Here is a 20,925-nt window from a genome sequence, read left to right on the forward strand (position 1 = left end):
TTCTGATCACAGCCCATTAGCCAGAGCTGCCCACAAGGCTCTGCCTAATTGTAAGGGGCTTGTAATATGGAGGAGTGAATGGCTATTTAGTGAGGAAAATGTCTCTTGAATACACATAAAGCAACTCACACCTGTCCAAGGGAGATTATCTGAAGTCCCACCTAGTCACTGCATCCAGCTCTAAGTCCTGGATCTGCAGGGGATGTGCTATATGTAGCATCTCTACTGGGTCAGGATAAAGCTCATGGTGGTCCAGACCTGTGAACTAAAATGACAAATTATCTGCCCCCTCCCCCCACACTCAGTATACAATGGTGGTACAGGGACGGGGCAACCACAAAGCATGCTCCCTTTTGGAAAAAAGAAGATTGTAAGACATAACGCAGTATCTGGTCAATAACAGGGTTCAACCTCCTGCACTGTTGGTGGGAATGTAAATTGCTACAACCACTATGGAAAACAGTATGGAGGTTCCTTAAAAAACTAAAAATAGAACTACCATATGACCCAGCAATCCCACTACTGGGCATATACCCTGAGAAAACCATAATTCAGTGAGAATCATGTACAACAATGTTCACTGCAGCACTGTTTACAATAGCCAGGACATGGAACCAACCTAAATGTCCATCGACAGATGAATGGATAAAGAAGATGTGGAATATACATATATATGTGGAATATATATATATATATATATATATATATATATACAATGGAATATTACTCAGCCATAAAAAGAAATGAAATTGAGTTATTTGTAGTGAGGTGGATGGACCTAGAGTCTGTCATACAGAGTGAAGTAAGTCAGAAAGAGAAAAACAAATACCGTATGTTAACACATATATATGGAATCTAAAAAAAAAAAAAAAAGGTACTGATGAACCTAGTTGCAGGGCAGGAATAAAGAAGTAAGCATAGAGAATGGACTTGAGACATGGGGTGGGAGGGCAAAGCTGGGGCGAAGTGAGAGTAGCATCGACATATATACACTACTGAATGTAAAATAGTTGGCTGGTGGGAAGCAGCCGCATAGCACAGGGAGATCGGCTGGGTGCTTTGTGACCACCTAGGGGGTGGGATAGGGAGGGTGGGAGGGAGGCTCCAGAGGGAGGGGATATGGGGACATGTGTATGCATATGGCTGATTTTTACTTTGTTGTGCAACAGAAACTAACACAGTATTGTGAAGCAATTATACTCCACTAAAGATCTATTTTAAAAAATAACAGGGTTCAAGATTCTTCACAGCGTTTGGCTCCACCTGTTGAAGTTTCTTCCTTTTTCATTATTTTCCTTGGTCAAATATGAAGTGGGTGTTAGGAGACACGTCCTGTTAGAGAGCTGAACGGCTTTCTCAGCCCATTTCTTGCTTGCAAAATATTAAATCTCAAATAGATTCTTTCAAACCAATAGCAGTTTTCTCATCTATCTGCTTCCAGTCAATTCTATGACCCAGCAACCACGCCCATCGTTCTTTTAGAGAAATGATCCAATCTTTATTTCCTTGCTTTCTTACCTCCATGGCCCTCCATGTCACAACTTCATGGTGCTTTTCTGCTTTGGTGGGAAAGCTACTCCTTTCATAGGCTTTTACCCAGAGTCTTTTTATCCAACGGAAAGGTTTCATTGAGCACCATACCATTAGTCTGACTTTTTTTCCCTCAGTTGCTTTGAATCTTTTTGCTTGAATGTTTTCTCAGTACTATTAGGAATCAGGAAGTGGTCCCTTGACCAACTTTATCAGGCCTCAAATTTTTGGAATGTATTTCCTTTCTTTTCTGCTTGTAAAACAGTCAATTCTTTCTTGAGCTCATCTCTTTCTTCTTACACTTTGGCACACAGAGTCAATAGCAACCTCTTCCCCGGGAGTGGTAGGCTTACTACCCTGTGATCGCCTACATTTTGGTCTCTTATGTTCTTGCAGCCAATAGACTGCATAACAAGGAGGAGCATTTCCCCCAAATCTGACATTTGTTTCCTCACTGTCCACCGCTTAACGATTGAGGCAGTGCCACAGATTTCCATTTTGAGTTCTTTTGTTATGGCCGCACTCAGACTAGGTGATCTCCCAGATCCCTTCACACCGTAACGTTCCAAGATTTCAAGACGAGGCACCTTGGTCTCTCCTACAGTAAAATCCCGTTGCTGGAACATTACTGAAAAACACTAGCGAAAGCTATTGAAAGCACATGCATTACACCTATAAAGAAATCAGTATACAGAGTAAATACTGATGTGTATTTTCCTCCTACGCTTGCCTTAAAAAGACAGAGCAGGAGAATAAAGAGGCAGTAGTGTGATCTCAAGTTGTAAGTCTTATGTATTTTTGGTGTAATGGTATCCTGTCAATACAGTAAAGGAAGAACAAGAGACAGAGAGCAATGGAAAAAGCAGTCCAGCATGACAAGGGAGGGAGGAACAGAGCTTTAAAGAGTGTAATTGAGAGGAATCTTCCTGTAGTTAAAGAGGGTGTGGTGGGCAGGGCTGAAGGGACTCCACCTTTTTGAGTCTCTGGCAGCTGCTCAGGCAAGGAGTTTATGGCCAACTTCAGGAAATGACTCAAGAAAAAAGCAGGGTTTAGCAATGAAAGCTCAGGGTTTTAGCGAGCACGGGTGATGCCAGGCTTCAACGACTTTCTTTAGGGGTATTTGAGATTCTATTAATCCTGGGCTTTGTAAGAGCCATAGGCAAGTTAAGGGATGGGACTACAGTCATGGTGGAAGCTGGTGATGCAGTGAGGACGGCAGGGCCCAGGGACTGTCTGACTCTGGGCAAGTTACTTAACCCTTCTGAGTGTTGCTTTCTTTCTTCCTTTGTAAAATGAGGATAATAAAAATACTTAGGTTGTGGTGAGAAATAAACAAGATAGTGTACATAAATAGCATAAAGTTAGTACTCACCAATTGCCAGTGCTGGTGCTAATGGTGATGACGCTAATGATAATGATGCCTCGTAGGAAGTAATGGAGGTTCTCAGCCTTGTCTGTATATCATAAGCACTGGGAACTTTTAACAACCCACTGCCTAGGAGGCATCTCATCCATTAAATAGGAATTGCTGGGGGCAGAATCCAGATATTAGCCCTCTAATATCTCCCCAGTGGATTCCAACGTGCAGTCAACATAGAGAGCTACCAGTTAAGGGTAACACCTCTGGAAAACAGGGATAACTTATTAGGATCAAATGCCTCTAAAAGTATTGTACATTAATTAGGCAAAATTGTAACAGATAGCATTTCAATGTGATGAGGATTGATCTGCAGGAGTCATGCGTGTGGACCTACCCATTCATACAATCGTTTAACGGATGTTTACTCATTCCCTTTATTTATTTCCATCTGGCAAGTCCCGGGGATTCATAGATGAACAAGAGAGGGAAACCATTATTGGGAGTTAATAATCAAGTGTAAGAGCTAAGCAACAAATCAACCCCAAACTTGAACAGCAGTGGCTTCAATGATAGACGAGTCACAAAGGGATCTCAACTACTTTTATCATGGCTAATTTCTTTTAAAAAGAAGTACTGCAATCAGTACATCAAAGTTTTGTTCGGTTTGGGTGGTGAGTATGTTGGTCGTTGTTATGTTATTTTTTTTTTGCACTTTTCTCTGTTTGAAATATTTAAAGAAGAAAATGCTACATTGTGCTAAGTGCTATGATAGGGGTGACATTGGGATGCAGTGGGAACAAAGAGGAGGGCCACCCATCAGCTAGCTCAGAGTGGGCGCACCGGGAGGGAAGGCAGAAGGCCATGGAAGGCGTTCAGGAAACCACTGACACTTCTGACATGGGAAGGTGTCACAAGAGGATTTGCATTTTAGAAAGGTGAATGGGGGAGAGAGCAGAGACATGCAAGCAGGGATATCTCTAGAAGACCATTTGCTCCTGATGTGAACTTCGTAAGGCTTAGACTAAGGCACTTCCAGTGGGTCTGGGAAGGAGGATCTGAGACCAGAGACATTCTGCAACCGATTGATAAAACTCAGCTACCAATTGAATGCACAAGGTAAGGAAGAGGAAAGCAGGAATGCCTCATGAGTTCCTGGAGTGGGCTTTTGGGTAGACACAGTTCTCAACACCATTAACTCAGCTAAGGCTTTTAGAATGAGCAGCAGATTAGAAAAGAAGGAGCGAAGATGCTGAGTTCTTTTGGGGGAACTGGTGCTCGTGCTGCACCCAAGTGTCCACAGCAAGAGAATACATGGCTCAGGAGAGAGGTCCGTCCAGAGTATAGATATGGGGCCTTCAGTGTACAGTTCATCTCTTGAGGCAAGGGAGTAGATTCAGACAACAGAGTGACCAATACAGAGCCCTTGAACACACCTGCTTTATAATCATGAGGACTGGGGTGAGAAGAAAATCCTTCCAGATGGGGCTGAGAGGAAGCAAAACAGACTAACAGAAGGTAACATCAGGAAAGAGTTCTGACCCAACCCAAGTGAAAATGTCAATATCAAGGAGAAAATAAAAGGTTAAACAACAACAACAACATGGAGAAGTCAATAGGATACCCATGAAATTATCACTCAATATAGCAATTCATTTGCAGGCCAATGGTGATTACAAAAGCTATTTCAGGACATGAGTTTGTAGAAGGTAAACTTGTAGCATGGAAGGTACTCATTAAACATCTGTTGGATTGAAATGCACTGGGTTCCTGCCATCATGGGGCAGGCCCTGAGCCTTGAGGCAGGAGTAGGAGATGCTGGAGAAGGAATGAGGTATTTTATTGGGCTTCTCAGTTTGGCTTAGGACCAGGGGTTCTGCTGATGAATCTAGAGAGGAGCCGCCCTTTTGCCAGCCTGAGCTGAGTTTGCTTTTGCCAACATTCTACAGCTCTGATCCATTATCAGTAAGTGTCACCCCTTTGCCATATATAGAAACAGTAAGGGCAAAGAAAACACCGTGGGGGCTGATGACTCAGGATGTTTGGCAATGGGATAAATGAGCATTTCACCTTTCCTGCTGATAGATGGAGAGCCCTTAAGGCAAAGACTGCTCTCTGGCTCTCCTCATTGGCATCCTCCTCCTACTAGACTTTTGTATAGCTCCAAGCATGCCACTGGTACCCACAACAAACCATTAATTAAAGCTAGCTTATGGTCCAGGTTTGAAAAGACCAAAGTTGCCATATGGAGCTGGGTGTGTGTGTGTATGAGAGAGCTTCCCAAGGGACGAAACCCTGTCAGCTCTTGGTTGCATCTGCAGAGTACAGTGCCTTGTTCCTGCCACCAATAGACATTCAGAAACTATTGGCTGACAGTTGGGAGGAACTGGGGTGGAATCTTCTGGCACTGTGAATTTCCTTAGTATTTTCTTCTGATTTGGGCCATATGAATTGTATCATCTAGGTTCAACCAGACACAGAATCAATACATTTATATATTGAGATTTATTACAAGGAACCGGCTTATACTATTGTGGGAGCTGGCGGAGCAAGTCCAAAATTTGTAGGGCAGGCAATCAGGAAGAGAATATCACAAGCAGAGTGGGGCTGTGTAGGCATGGCTGAAGCTCTTGTCCACAGGCGGCATTCTTCTCCAGCGCTCTCTCTCTCTCTCTCTCTCTCTCTCTCTCTCTCTCTCTCTGGGGAGTCTTGGCGCTGCTTTTAAGGGCTTCCAACTGATTAAGTCAGGCCCACCCAGATTGTCCCTTACTTAAAGCCAGCCGATTAGAGACTTGAATGACATATGCAAACCCCCTTCACAGTACATCTAGATTAGTGTCTGATGGAATAACTGGGTACTTTAGCTTAGCCAAGCTGACATCAAAAAAGCCATCGCATGGGTTTAAGTATGTGTTGGAGATGCTGTGGATGAGTAAAGAAAATAGGTGGTTGGTGTGTGTGTGTGTGTGTGTGTGTGTGTGTGTGTGTGTGTGTGTAGATGGAGCTTGGGGGCGGGCGGGGGGTGGGGAGGTGGGTACCAGAAATGGTGGGACCTCCTTGCTCTCCTTTCTAAATGTGGGGTCTTAGGAAAGTCTGTTTGGGGTGCATTGGTGACTAACATATACCTCAGGGAAGCCATGACCTCAGCTTCCATCACCTTGACACACTGGGGAAGAGCCCAGTCCAGTGTATTAGGTAGGTGGCGGGCCACCAGATCCACGCCCACCTTGCTTTCTTCCTGGCCAAAGGCACGCGGCTGCTCTGTGTTTTCCCCCCACGGCTCCCCGCGCCGGGTGAATCTCTCCATAGCGCAGCCAGAGGGCGCGCGAGCAGAGGAAACCTCTGCGGGGCTCCAAGAGGGGTCAAGAAGCCGGTGCTGCGACGCCGGCGAATCTGGGGCGGTGACCCGGAGCCCTTGACACTCATACCTCTCCTTCCCCAGGACCCCTATCAAGGCTGCCACCCTTTATGTGCATGTTTCAGGGAGGGGCAGACGGGACTCCTGGGAGCGAAGAGCTAATAGATTCGCTTTCCTTTGTAAGGGATGGGAAGGGGCGCTTGCTGGGGAGGGAGGCGGCGGCCCCAGGACAACTGAGGAGAGACCGGAGGTATCTCCTGCCTCATTTGTCGAACTGTCGGCCCCTACCTCCTACTCCTGAAACCCGAGGGCAGAATGTCTCAGTGCTCGGGGCGTCGGAAGGCCCCCTGTCCCGAGAGGAAGGCACATGGCTTCCGCTCCCCTCCCATGGGTGCGCAAGGACACCTGGGTGCAGGCCAGGTGGCCACGCGCAGCGCGCGCAGCCCGGCTGCTGCAGAGTTGCAGCCCGTTCTGCATCTCTCTCCTACGTAACTGCCCCTCTCACCAGCAGTGCTACCCCCTTAAAAGTAAGGGGCCCAAGGCAAAGAGGCAGTTCTTTTCTGTAGTTTTGGGGGGGCGGTTTCTTTCATCTTAGGATTAAAAAGGATGTCTGCCGCAGCTGACTAATGTCACCCATCTCTACTTTCTCTTTCCTCCTTAAAAACGCAGTCTTAATGAAATGCTTTTAAAAGCAATATAGATTTTCAGGGAATGAGAAATCACTAGAGGACTTCAACCAAGGTTTTAATGCAACGGCATTATTAAAAATAATAACGGGCCTGGGATTTTGCAATTCTCAAGGGTGGATTGGTGAGCAAGAACAAATAGAGTAGATCAGACAGTTGGAAATTATAAAGAGTGGCTGCTTTGCTCATAATTTGCACTCAAAGCACTCATAATTCGCACAATAGGGACATTTAAACACTCAGCGAGCCTGAGCAATAAACACATTTCTCACTCAATCATAACCGAGGTCAGGGAGGGAAGCCGCGGTCTTCTTTTCTTGTCTGATGTAGGAACCTCGTGGCCTCAGCTTATGTGTGGTTTTGGAAAACTCTGACAGGAATGAGTGTCTGGGAGACTTCTCAGTTGTCAAGAAGCTTCTTATGTTTCCTAAAGAAACTCAACCTAGATTCATTAAGCCATGTCACAGAGCAAAGAGAATTAAATATTTTTTTAAGACTGCAACTAATCCTGAAACTTAAATATAGGGGTAAGAATCCTACATATGAAAGGTCTGTGAAATTTTTACAGGAAATGTGCAAAGATGTTGTGTTTAAATATCCTCAGATGAGAAAAAAAAATTGGGATTCCACCCCCCCCAAAACCCAAATGATTTTCAGCCATCTATTCCCAGACCTCTCCTCACAGACTTCAATTAAATAAAATAACATCTTTTTGAGTCATTTAGGAAAATATTTATATATCAGTGAAATCAAGGAGATTCTTTGAGAGATGTTGCTAATGTATATTCGAGTAAGGCCAAACCTTGTATTTATGCGCTTTTTTTCCGTTGAAATTGTAGGCTCACATTAAGGATTTTCCGTCCCTTTAAAAACATCAGCACAGTGCCATAACTTCCTTTATTTGCAATCAGCATATCCCATGGTTAACAAAGAACTTTTTAAAGGAAAAAAAAATGTGCCCTAATGAAATTCAGTACTTCTTTATAAAAAGAAAAAAGGATCTTTTATACGCACTTTTATATGCACTAAATATATAAGCATAGTGTGTACCTGGTAAAGTTGATTTCTGCTGACAAGGTAACTCAGGTAAATCAACATAAGAGTCCACAGCACATTATAGGGTACACTTTATTGGGTTTTACCTTCAGGTAAAGAGTTCTATTAAGAATGTACAAGTGCCTGCATACCTGGCCTGCCTTGTTTCCCACAGTGCTGTATACATAATCTCTGAAAAAAATGTTTTTAATCAAAGCTTGCTCTATTGAATACATTTAATTGGAATCCAGTGGTTAAAAAATATAAAACTTTACTGCTGTAGAAAAGTTTTGATTAGTACTTTCCATTAGCAAATGTTGTTGAGTAAACCCTCTAACAGTCTATTTGCATTCAGACCCGAATTGACTTAGCAAAACAGGTGATGCTTTCAACTGTACAAATATATTATTTCCCATAAATATTCCTAATGAAAGAGGTGGTCTGTTTCAGAGGAAGTAACTGCAAGGAAGACTTTTAAATGATAATTTAAAAAATCGTTCCCAACCCTGATAAGTATGGACATGAAGTCTTGAAGGGTGAGTTATTAGGTGTGGAAAGGCAGAGTCTAGAAACCTCTCCCACGTACATTTTAAAGTAAGCTGCCCTAAAGCGTGGCAGAAAGCATCTGGGAAGCGCTGCCTTTCTCTTATGTCAGAATCTCGCCCTTTCTCCCTCCATCCCCGCCCCCCCCAAAAAAAAACAACTGAACTCAAATACAAAGAAAGGGTGTTTTACCCTAATGAAAGGTTTGGGGAAGATGAGAGTTTATGCTGGAATTCCTTGACTTGATGATGCTAAAATTTTTTAAATAAATAAAAGAAACAAAAGAAAGAAAATATTCATACTTTTAAACAAAATTAAAATGTAAAATAGGTTCAATTATCAGAATTTTTGGATTAATCTTCCTTTGATATTTAAATAGCAATTTGGACTTCATTTGTTAACAACAAAATTAGAAATAAGACTCAGGTTTGAAGGGGCATTTTTGGTGCCCCTGTCCCATTTATGATTCTCCAATTCAAGAAGGACTGCATTTCTCTTCAGTTGTTTATCTAAATGTGGAATCAAGATGGGAATAGTTATACCACTGGCTATTTTCTAAGTAAGAAGTTAGTGTTTCATAGATGACAGACCTCTGACTTCACACAATGAAGCCTGCAAAAACCCCACATGCCATGGCCAGAGGTCTGAATCTAGACTTTCCTGGTACATAAGTTCAGACTATTCTTAGAGTTGAGTGCATAAATATCTTCATTTTTTTTTTTTTTTTTTTTTTTTTTTTTTTAGTATTGCTATGTTTTGGTAAATTCCTAGCTACTTAATGCTGTGTGTGTGTGTGTACGTGTGTGATGGGAAGGGGGGCAAAGAAGACAGAGCAACAGGGGGGAAAGGAAGAAAAAGAACTGGGGAGGCAGAAAGCCTCTGCTTTGGGATAAGAATATTACATGTTCTTTTCTACTATCTTATTCACAGTGAATTTAAAGAAGGATATTATTTAACGAAGTGAATCCCTCCTTTCTTTTTCAAAATTGGTCACAGTTATAGAAGACTATTCTGTTTCATTATTGTTTAGATGTAATGTTTCTGTTCTATGGCTTATACTGTGTGCATGATACACACATACACAACTTTTCTTTCTCTTTGAATATCATCACTGTTGGCTGACAATGAAATTGTGAATAACATCTTATTCTTTGTTGCATCCCAATGTTCTTTATTTGCAAATTTGATACCTCTATATAATTAATGTTATTCAATGAGCAGCAAACAATACCAATTGCAATGCTGTGCATGAAAAGAATGTTACACCATAAGAAAACTTCGCAGGAAAATGACATTTCTTATTAGAATTATTTGATTTCATTAGGATGAAAAAACAATGTTTGTGTAATCTAATCAAATAGTAAGCAGTCAAGGGAAGCAAAATATGTAAAAGAATCTCAATTTTCAGATGAAATGTATTGATTACTATTTGTTTGATGTTCTACTACCAGTTTAAATTTTGTTAATTAAATCTGAAGTTATATGACCTGTTAATCTTGTAGGTTAATCAGCAGAAGAAATTTAGTTCAAAGCCTGGCTAGAATGCAGTTGTATTATCAATTCTTTTCTGTATAAAAGGAACCTTTTTCACAGTGTTACCTCCAAGTGAATTCGACAGAATGACTATTGATAACTTTCATTTGTAAGAAATAGCCTTATTTGCATGTAAGGAATGAACTGTAAGTGCATTATAGTAAAGTAATATGAAATGTAGTAATAATAATAACAACCCTTTTGTCGAGCACCTATGATGTCTTGCACTGCACAGAGTGCGCTTACACAAGAATTAAGAAGGATGTGGTTTGTCCCCTAGAAGACACAATCCAAGTGGCTCTTTTACGAAAGTTAAAGAATTACTTGTTGTTTAATAGGTCTTTCTTAATAAATAACTTTCCAAAGATAGCTTCCATTCAGCTCCTAAAGACATTTTACAAGTTCTGAATTTGTGGGATTTGAATTAATAAAATGTTTCTATAACATTTCGCAAAACTGTTCAGGTTGAGAATTTTAAAACATCCTGGATATATGGTCTATTCATTCTTTATTGCCAGCCTTATATCTTGAATATCTCTTCATCACCTCTAGATTTTTTTGCACTGTCTTCCCCTGTAAAAGTGTCTTTGAGGGCAGACACCTTCCTAGCTGTCCCAGAATCTTCAGTGTTGAATGACAGAATGAGATAACACAGTTTCGAAATGTGCTAAGAATCCACATTTTAAGGAAAAATATTATAATGGAAAATCTCATTATTTTTAGTTCAAAGTAATAGATATTATGAATTAAAATAAAGTCACACCATAAATAAAAGTGTAAAGAAGAAAATAAATATCCCTCATAATTCCACCCAAAACTCAGGCATAAGCACTGTTCCATTTTGACACATACACTATTTATTTTTTATTTTTTATTTTTTTGCGGCACACGGACCTCTCACTGTTGTGGCCTCTCCCGTTGCGGAGCACAGTCTCCGGACGCGCAGGCTCAGCGGCCATGGCTCACGGGCCCAGCCGCTCCGCGGCATGTGGGATCTTCCTGGACCGGGGCACGAACCGGTGTCCCCTGCATTGGCAGGCGGACTCTCAACCACTGCGCCACCAGGGAAGCTCCACATACACTATTTTGACATATGTTTGTCCAGATATTTTTCTGTGGATCTACATGCACCTTTTAAAAAAACCAATATATGCATTATACTATACAGTCTAATCTACTTTTTCACTTAATGTATCATGAGCATCTTTTGCTATGGATAAATACAGAAGTCATCGCCATTTTAAAAAGCTTTTGAGCATTACACCATATAAATATATCAAAATTAATTCAACTGACTTTCCAAAGTTAGCCATTTATGTTGCTTTCAGGGCTTTTTTTTTTTTTTTTTGGTATGAAATGCAATTTTGAAAAAAGTGACTTTGTGCCTCATGTCTCCCCAGAAAGGACCAGTTTAAAAAACTCCATGCAAACAATCAAGAGGCCATTTGTGGCCACATCATTGTTCTGTTTTCCTAGATTGTTCCAAGGATCTTCTTCCGAAGGTGTATAGTTCTAAAGTAAATTCAATTTCTTTAATGTTTGGAGTGTCGAGAAAAGAAATCATGGAACACATGGGTTCTGCTTGCATTCCTCATGAGTCTTAGATTAAGACAATCTGCCTGTACAGAAAACATAGCACTAAGCAAACATACACCAAATGATCACAAAATACTGACAATTTGAGATTTCAGCGAAACCTCAGATTACTATACGAAAAAATCTATTTCTTACCTTTTATGCAGGCAGCACTGACAAAGGTTAAGAGAAGTGAAGAAAAACCTATTCTTTACTTAGAAATGATACATGATGGATATAAGGGACTTTTCAAAAGAATTAATGTTTTGAGGGTGTCCAAATCACACAATGATTGCTTAAAAAATCAAGAGAGCAAAAAGAAAAATGAATGGCTGGAACATTTCACTAACTGCCTTTATTCTTTATCTCATCCTACAGGGCCTTGGAGGAATAACAGAACTGCTCTACCCTTTCTGCTCATTTCCTGTCACAGGAGATGTGATTTTTCAGTGGTGGTCTCCATCGTCATTCACCTATGGCTGCTAGATCAGAAGACTGACATTATCTGGAAATCTATGAAGTAAAAGGCGTCCAAGACCCACTCCCTGGGGATGGTGTGCCAATAAGGGTACAAAAAATAAGGGAAGTGAGAATCTCTCATCAGAACTCTGTTCATTGTGTATAGAAAGTTCTAAAAAGAACAGAAGTGTTTCTGAGTGTCCCTGAGTGAACATAAATTCTAATGCTTCTATGGAATTTTCTTATTTCTTTGACATCCAGCTATAGGCTAGATTAAAACCCTTGGCCCTAAATGAGAGTCCAGCCTTCTGTGGGGTGGGGACGGAGGCTGAGTTCTCTCTGCCTTGCTGCTTTCTCTCTCTGTCATCCCCACTGACATACTGCCTGGTACGTCAGGCCACATTTGGCTTTGCCATCATGAGCATGATGACTGTAGTCCAGGGTTGTCTGAATAACATCTTTCTCTGTCATATTTTCATAGTTCCCTACTGTTTTTCTAACACAGATCAGGAAGGGTGAGCCTCTGAGGGGAAGTTACTGTTTCTTTCCTGAGATGCTCAGGGAGGATGGATATGGGCCAGGGTGTGGTGAGGACCTGGCTGAAATCTTGGCAAGAGCCTGCAAAGGGATCCCACCTAGAAGCTGACAGAACACGAGGTCCTGGTCTAAGCTGTTCTGCAGATGTAAGCCGTTGTCTGATCTGGCTTTAGTGGATGAAATGGCACCTTTTCCTTAGGAACCTCCATTCCTGAAATTTCACTCAAGAGATATGCTGCTTGTGATAACAGGGTGTCAGAGAAGACAGCTTTTTACACGAGTCCTTGGGTGACCTCCGACACAGGAGACATACCCACAATCCTTCTCTCTTTGCCAAGAGCAGGCTCCTGGGAGGACAGGAGCCCCTCCTGGTTTATGGCGACAACGCGTGCCCCGCGGAGAGCATGGAGACCGGTGTGGGGAGCCCGGGCCCCTGGCCTGGGGGCGTGTGGGGAAGAGCTGCTGTGGGCAGCAGAGCTGACGACGTGGTTATTTATTATTTCACTGAATTACTGCTGAGTGACAAGGGCTCCTCGCATCCTAGCGGGCTGGCATCCGTGGGACTTTTTTTTTTTTTTTTTTGCGGTACGCGGGCCTCTCGCTGTTGTGGCCTCTCCAGTTGCAGAGCACGGGCTCCGGACGCGCAGGCTCAGCGGCCATGGCTCACGGGCCCAGCCGCTCCGCGGTATGTGGGATCTTCCCGGATCGAGGCACCAACCCGCGTCCCCTGCATCGGCAGGCGGACTCTCAGCCACTGCGCCACCAGGGAAGCCCCGTGGAACATATTTTTAACATGAATCGCAAAAGAAATAACAAAAATTTGAAACGGCTAATTAGAGAACCATTTCACAAAGGTCCTGCCTGATGACAAGTTTTTTGGTCAGTGTTGCCATTTGCTAATTTCCACGTGGAGTGAAATCAGAGTCTATGAATCCAGGACTCAAAGCTGGGGCTGGGGCTGGATGAGGGCAGGAAAAGAAGACAGAAAGCTGAGCTATTCAGTCTATTTTCCCGCCTTCCTAATGCATTGGGTGAGTTCATTTCATTTTGGAAAGCTCTATGGGGCACCTCAGTGTTTGGTGGGAGATGTGGACTTAATAGTCACATAGCAAGTGATTCTAACCTACTCTGCGATTTCTAAGACTAAACTAGTTCCCGCTTAATGTAAAACCGAATGCCCTTAGCTGATTTTTCTCCCTCTTTCATATTAACCATGCATAACAACTTGAGTGACTCTTTCCCTACAGTGCAGAAGTATTACAGTATTCTCTGGGAGATTTTAAAAGCCTTCAAAGCAGGTAATCATGCCTCTGGGGTCACATGAGTGATGAATACCCAAGTCTTTATTAATCTGTGTGCGAGTGTACCTTTAGAATTTATAGCAAAGATGAAAAGTGGTTGGAAAGTGTTTTCTCCGTTATTTGACAGGCTAACACTTAAACAACTCCTTTACTTGGAGGTTGGGCATGGGGAAGACACACCCAGGTAACTTCCACAGAAGATCTTTTACACATTAGGAATATTCTGAATTGCTGTATTGTTTGCCTTTGACCTACATAAAGGGAGAAGATCAGTCCCAGAAGTGGAATGGAAGTACACACGAAACAGCAGAGAACACAAAGGGACTTGGGTTTCTCTTTCATCTCGATATTTATGGGATAACAAGATGACAACCTACGTCATGTTAGGATTCTGTTTCCCTAAGCATCACGTGCCTGCCTTAGAAGCTCTGTATTTCAGTAAGTGCTTCACTACACATACGAAAAAACTATCCCCAAACCTAGTGGCTTAAACCAACCATTTTATTTTGCTCACAGTTTTGTGGGTCGGGCATTCCAGAAAACATTGGTTGGGCAGTTCATCTCTGATCTTCATGAAGTCAGCTGGGACTGCTGGGGCTGGAGGATCTTTTCCAAGATGGCGTCTTCATTCATGTGTCTGGAACCCTGGGCCTCTCTCCTCCTCCTCTTCCTCTCTCTCTCTCTCTCTCTCTCTCTCTCTCTCTCTCTCTCTCTCTCTCAATCTCTCTCTTCTCTTCCTATGGCATCTCATCCTTCAGAGCCTCTCTATGTGGATGTGCCTTGGCCTTTTCACAGCACAGTGGGCTCCTGGGGAGGCACACTTCTTACATGGGGGCTGGCTTTCAAGAGGTAAGAAGTGAAAGAAGCCAAGCCAGTGAAGGCCTATGCCAGGGACAACCTCAGTGTTACTTCAATGCAATTCTACTGCTGAAAGCAGTCCCAGGGCTTATTCACATTCAAGGAGTGTGGATACAGATTCCTCCTTTCAACGGGAGATGGCCAAGGTCATGTTGCAGAGGGGTATGTGGGATGGGAGATACTGTTGTCACTTTTAGAAACTATGATCTGTCACAGTGAAAAATAAAAGTCTAAAGGCTATGCTTGAGAAAGTTTTGTTGTTGTTAAGACGTAACCTATAAAGTCTTCATCTTCCATTCTGATATACAGGGTTGAATTTCTGTCGTAACTCCTACTGCTTTGGAATCTGTGCCCATTGGGAATCTCCATGCAGGTCACCCCTTCTCAAGCATCCCCTCCTCTGTGAAGCACACCAGGCAGACTGTCATGCCTCTTCCAGGGCTCCAGCGCTGGGCTCACCTCTGTTATCTCACCTGTCAGCCTGTTCTCCTGATACCTGTCCATCCTCATTGGTCTGTGAATTGAGGCAAGAGCTGTATTTTATTTATTTCTATGATTTTTAACTGAGTGTTTATTTTTTTTTAATTTTAGCTCAGTTGAATTATGTTGATTGACTTAATAAATGAATAAATGTCACCTTGATTCCAGGAACTTGGCCTTGTAGGTTCACTAAAGAACCAGTAAAAGAAAAACCCGAGGACAAGGCCAGGAAGACTTCTTCCTCCTTGGAATCTGGGATTAGCCAAGTCCACACCTTCCTCAACTGCTAACACCACTGATGAGAGAAGTTGAAGAGCTGCAAATAGCAGCTAACTAGCCTATTTATTTCTAGAATATAGGATTTAATTAGATACGTTCTCTTCAACAGCTCATACTAATCAAAGGATTAGAACTGCTCTGGGTGCCAAGCACAAGCTCTACAGAGGAAATGATCTGGAAGAAAAATAATTTTCTCCACCTCAAAAATAGGAGTAGGAAGAATATGAAAACAAATATTTTTGGTCTTATATTTAGTAATTTTTAAATTCCATACTCAGGTCTCCAGTGTCTATTTCTTTCCTTTAGATTGAATGTCATGTTTACTCAGAGGATTTTAATGTAATTTGGGGGATGTTTTAATCCATTTCTGCAGTTTATCACCTTTGAGGTTTGCCCAGTGTCTAGAATGAAGAGTGTATTTGCTAAATTGAGGGAAATGTAGACAAGTGTTTGTGCTTGCTAGTTGGTAAACAGATTGGGATGCCCAGATCACAAGGGCAAGTTGTCAGTCTGTTCTAAGCAGTACCCTGCAGCCACGTCTGTGGGATCACGAGAGGGTCTAACCCAAGTGGAGACTTAGGAAGTTCCTCCCAACTTCAACAATAATTCACGTGCTTATCTGGCAAAGATTGTTAGACTAAGGCAGCTATTGGGTCAGAATGAGAAAATGGCCGATTTGGGAGAAAGTGACTTGCTGAATCAAAGGGATGAAAGCACTATTAGAGTAGAGTGCAAACCAGGGAGCCCAACTTGATGGTCTGAAGGAGCACATCAGTGTGGAGTGGGAGTAGAGAGCTCTGCTGGACTCCTGGAGTGGCTCTCCCAACGCAGAGTTAATGCCCATCACCAGAGAAATGGCCGGGAGCTGTGCTGTGTGTTTCCATCTACATGTGCTTTTAAGGGGGCTTGCAAGTTACATGTTCTTCATATGACTGATGATTTCACGAACTGCCTGAGGAGGTCACATGAAAAAAATGAAGGCCTTAGGCTGGACATCACTGGACAAAATATTCTTGTATGTGGATATCAGAGTCCTTAGGTAAAATTTTTATTTTGGATTGGGGCTAATTAGTGTGTGTGTGTGTGTGTGTGTGTGTGTGTGTGTGTGTGTGTGTGTGAAAGAGAGAGAGAGAGAGAGGGAGCAGGAGACAGAGAATGTGTGTACCTCTGACACTATTCTAGAAGTCATGGCATATAATCAAGCTCTTCTGAGCTCTTTCTCAGTGCTAAGTAAACTGAGTGCCAAGCCATATGGGATTATAGAAATGAGTAAAATACAACACTGATCCAGTAGATACCATCGTCTAGTGGGAGAGACAACACATATAAATATTGATATGAAGCACAGTGTGCTATGATAAAAATAAGATTAAAGCACTGTGAGAGGAGGGTAGAGGGGTAGATGCATTTTAGTTGGCAATATCTTGGAAAAGCTCTGTGGAAGAATGGGTAGCAGCAGGGCCTCAGAGGATGAATGAGCTGGGCAGACTCACTCGGGGTGGAGGGATCAGTGGAAGGATTCCTGAGGAACAGTCATCCAGGAGTAGGTTCAGGCCTTGTGTGGGGAAAGCCATCACTGGGGTGGTGGGGGCAGAGTGTGGGGTGGGGAGGAGGATATAGAGGATGTGGGAAGATAGAAGGAGAGGGTAGTCTGAAGTGATACTGTGGAATCCTATTGATGCACCAAGTTACTAAATCTGGACTTGGCTTGTTTCACAGTGAAGAGCCATTGAAGATGTATGAGTTGGGGCAGGAGTGTGTGTGTGAGTCTGTGTGTGTGTGTGTGTGTGTGTGTGCGCACACGCACATGTATCTGCATGCAGGAGGGAGGGGGGGAGCAGGAGAGAAGGAGGAGGGAGGGAGAGGCAATCTGTGCTTTCAAAAGGAAGTGGGTTGGCAGGTGAGGCAATGCAAGGACATGAATGGAAGCAGGGAGGCCTGTTAGCAGGGGATTGCAGTGACCCAACTCAGAAACAATGCAGTCTACAGGAAGGAGGTAGGCATGGTGAAGAGGAGGTAGATTCGAGTTTTATTATGAAGGCAAAGTAGCCAGGGTTTGCCAAAGAATTAGAACTGAGGGTTACAGATGATGGTGAAGGTGTACAAAATAGGTGCAGGGGTTCTATGGCACCAGGCTGGCTTGGGATGGGGAAGGAGAAAAAGGAACCACTTTGCATATCCATGTATCCATTTATTAATGCACAAGGCAAATTGTTATTGAGCGCCTGCAGGCACTGAGTGGGGACTGGGATACAATGGACTGAGACAGCTATGGAGCTCCAATGGCACTGGGAATTGGGGTCAAGAAATCATGACAGTAATTAGGTTTCTATGTTATAGACTTGGGAGTTGTCCTTCTAAAAGCGATCTGTGAATCCAGGGTGCTGAATCAAGGAGAAAGTTCACCAGTGGGAAAAAGGTCTCATAAAATTATCTGATCCTCCAATCCTCAAATTCCATTTGGTGTGACTTGTAGTTCTTTTGCTGAGAAAAAAAAAAAAATATATATATATATATAAAATCTTTGCCCATCATTCAAGATCACCCGTTCTTTGTTTTTTCCTATGATTTCAATGCTATAGGCACAAATATTTAATCTTTCTTAAGTAAAGTTACCAAGGTTCGGCACTGCTTGAACCTAACTAAAGTAACAAGAGACAATTAAAGTAGAGACTCGCTTTTCAAGAAGGGTCTGGGGTGTTTGGTCTCTGAGCTTGTAGGCGTCTACACCTTGGAATCTCTCTGTGCAGGTCAGCTCTGCAGCCATCGCTGGGTTGTTTTCCCAGTCCTTGGAGACTGACCTGATCAGGTTCACTAATGGTTGGACTTTTCTTGGTATTTGCTTACATAACACTATCAGGACCCATGTCTTAAATATTTTATCAGGTTTAAAGGGCAGTTTGCATAACATGGCACTGTGTGGCCTGCAGAACAGACAAGGAGGGAGGAAGAAGGGTCTTAGCCTGTGATAAGTGACCTAATTTTAATACACATTCTGATATTAAAATTTGATTAACTTGATAAAAAGACGGCAGGTATTAAGATGTTGGTTTTCCCTGTACCATAAAGACAGCTACTAAAGCATAGTGCACTTTACTTAAGTGCCTCTCCCATAGCTATAGTGTAATCAACTCCTGAACATAAAAATCCTGTAGTCCTGACCTGTGTCTAACTAAGCTGCCCCTGGTTTGGGAGAACTGAGCATGGACTAATTGCAGGATCTGGCTGTTTGCATACCAAAATGGAGTTGAAATGCTTCTTATGATAAGTGAACACTCGAAAGGGGGGGGTGGGAATTTATCCATTAGCCAAAAGGCCTGAGTGCACTATAGGTTACAGAAGAACCACTCCCATTATTAAGTGTTTTGTAATCTGAAAGTGTAAGTTAACAAGAGTAAAATGATGTGACCCAGGAGCAGACTTTTTATAAACCTTAAAAGCAGAGAAGCAACACCACCAGAAATTGCCAGGATCCCTTTCAATCTTTTCTAGGCTGCTAGCTGATTATGAAAGTGCCTTCTTTGAAAAACACCCTCATATAAATGAGTATTTGAATGTTTGCCACCAATTAAAATCACCCTAGGAAACAGGTGTTTCTACTTGACTCTTTAAACAATAGAATCCCTCACGTTTTGCCTTTGACTAAGCAGGCTCTGAGGATGAGAGTCAGGATCCTAGTTGGAAATACTTGCTGTGAGTATGTTTTAGTTTTTTTCTATGAAAGCTCCTTGGTTACTTTGGCCTGATCTGTCTTTCTGACGGATTTATCTGTTCTTAAATTATACTGGTAATTTAAAAATTTGAGTGGGCGTCAGAATCACCTGGAGGGCTTTTAAAGACACAGATTACTGGACCTCACTCCCAGAGTTTCTGGTTTAAAAAGTCTAAGGTGGGGGCCTCACTGGTGGCGCAATGGTTGAGAGTCCCTGCCGATGCAAGGGACATGGGTTCGTGCCCCAGTCTGGGAAGATCCCACATGCCGCGGAGCGGCTGGGCCCGTGAGCCATGGCCGCTGAGCCTGTGCGTCCGGAGCCTGTGCTCCGCAACCAGAGAGGCCCCAACAGTGAGAGGCCCGTGTACCGCAAAAAAAAAAAAAAAAGTCTAAGGTGGGGTCTGAGACTTTGTGTTTCTTACAGGTTCCAAGGTGATGTTTCTGGGCCGGTGCCAGGACCACACTTTGAGAAAAACTGAATTTGGTGTTTTCTAAGATCTCTTAGTAGCGCTGAACAATGCAATGAACTCAGTGGAGGCTTTTCTGTCATGATAAGTGATTAATTCAAAATAATGAAATCTGTCCCGATTTCCTATTAATCAGAAAACTATATGATCTCTACTAGAAAGTAGATTTTTTACAAGTGCATTTGTGTAGAGTAAGTGGTAGAGTATTTGTGGCAACATGGATAGACCTTGAGGGCATTATGCTCAGTGAGATAAATCAAGCAGAGAAAGGCAAGTTCCATATGATGTCACTTACAGGTGAAATCTAAATAAATCAGACTCGTAAAGACAGAGAGTAAAATGATGGTTACCATGGACTGGGGGGTGGAGAAAAGGAGAGACGTGGTTTAAGGGTACAAACTTACAACTAGTAGATTAAAAAATCCTGCAGATCTAATGCACAGTGTAGTGATTAGAGACAACAATGCCGTAGCATAATCATCAAACTTGCTAAGAGACTAGATCTTAATTATTCCCACCACAAAAAAGAAATGTGATGTGACAGAAGAGCTAACAACCACTACAATGGCAATCATATTATCATATATAATTGTCCCAAATCAACATGGTATATACCTTAAATTTATACAATGTTATAAGTCAAACATATTTCAATTATGTTTATTGTTTATTTGTTTATTTTATTTATTTATTTCGTCTGCATTGGGTCTTAGTTGCCGCACTCAGGATCTTTGTTTAGGCATGCAGGAACTTTTGTTGTGGCATGTGGGCTTCTCTCTAGTTGTGGCGCGTGGGTTTTCTCTCTCTAGTTGTGGCGTGCATTCTCCAGGGCGTGTGGGCTCGGTAGTTGCAGCGTGCAGGCTCTCCAGTTGAGGCACGCCAGCTCAGTGGTTGTGGCGTGCAGGCTTAGTTGCCCCACAGCATGTGGGATCTTAGTTCCCTGACCAGGGATCGAACCTGTGTCCCCTGCATTGTAAGGCAGATGCTTTACCACTGGGCCACCAGGGAAGTCCCTTCAATTATAAATAAATAAATAAATATTTTTAAAGTAAAAAAGGAAGTGGTAGAGTGCTATAACCTTAAATGTTGGATTCTATTCCCAAGAACAGGGCTAATCAACTGTTGAACTGCTTGTGAGCTTTGTTTATCAGCAGAACGAGTTTCTGCTTTACAAAAAATTTAAAGTCAGCAATCAATATTGATAATATTTCCCCT

General features: G+C 42.5%; 1 protein-coding gene across 8 annotated transcripts in view; it reads left to right on the forward strand.

Moving 5' to 3' along the window:
- The window catches only part of TRIL (TLR4 interactor with leucine rich repeats), a 122,360-nt gene that overhangs the window by 74,604 nt on the left and 26,831 nt on the right, over nt 1-20,925 (forward strand). For 2 of the 8 annotated variants that reach the window (XM_067042413.1, XM_067042417.1), the window contains 4 exons: nt 11,996-13,644; nt 13,861-13,911; nt 14,176-14,352; nt 15,082-15,298. The gene's annotated coding sequence lies outside the window, so the exon portion shown is untranslated. Of the gene's footprint in view, nt 1-11,995; nt 15,032-15,081; nt 16,571-19,023; nt 19,225-20,925 lie in introns of those variants that run through there. The other 6 variants (XM_059074768.2, XM_067042414.1, XM_067042416.1 and 3 more) reach the window with 5 other exon arrangements.

Source organism: Kogia breviceps, chromosome 9 (assembly GCF_026419965.1).
Source record: "Kogia breviceps isolate mKogBre1 chromosome 9, mKogBre1 haplotype 1, whole genome shotgun sequence".
NCBI classification, from domain to species: Eukaryota; Metazoa; Chordata; class Mammalia; order Artiodactyla; family Physeteridae; genus Kogia; species Kogia breviceps.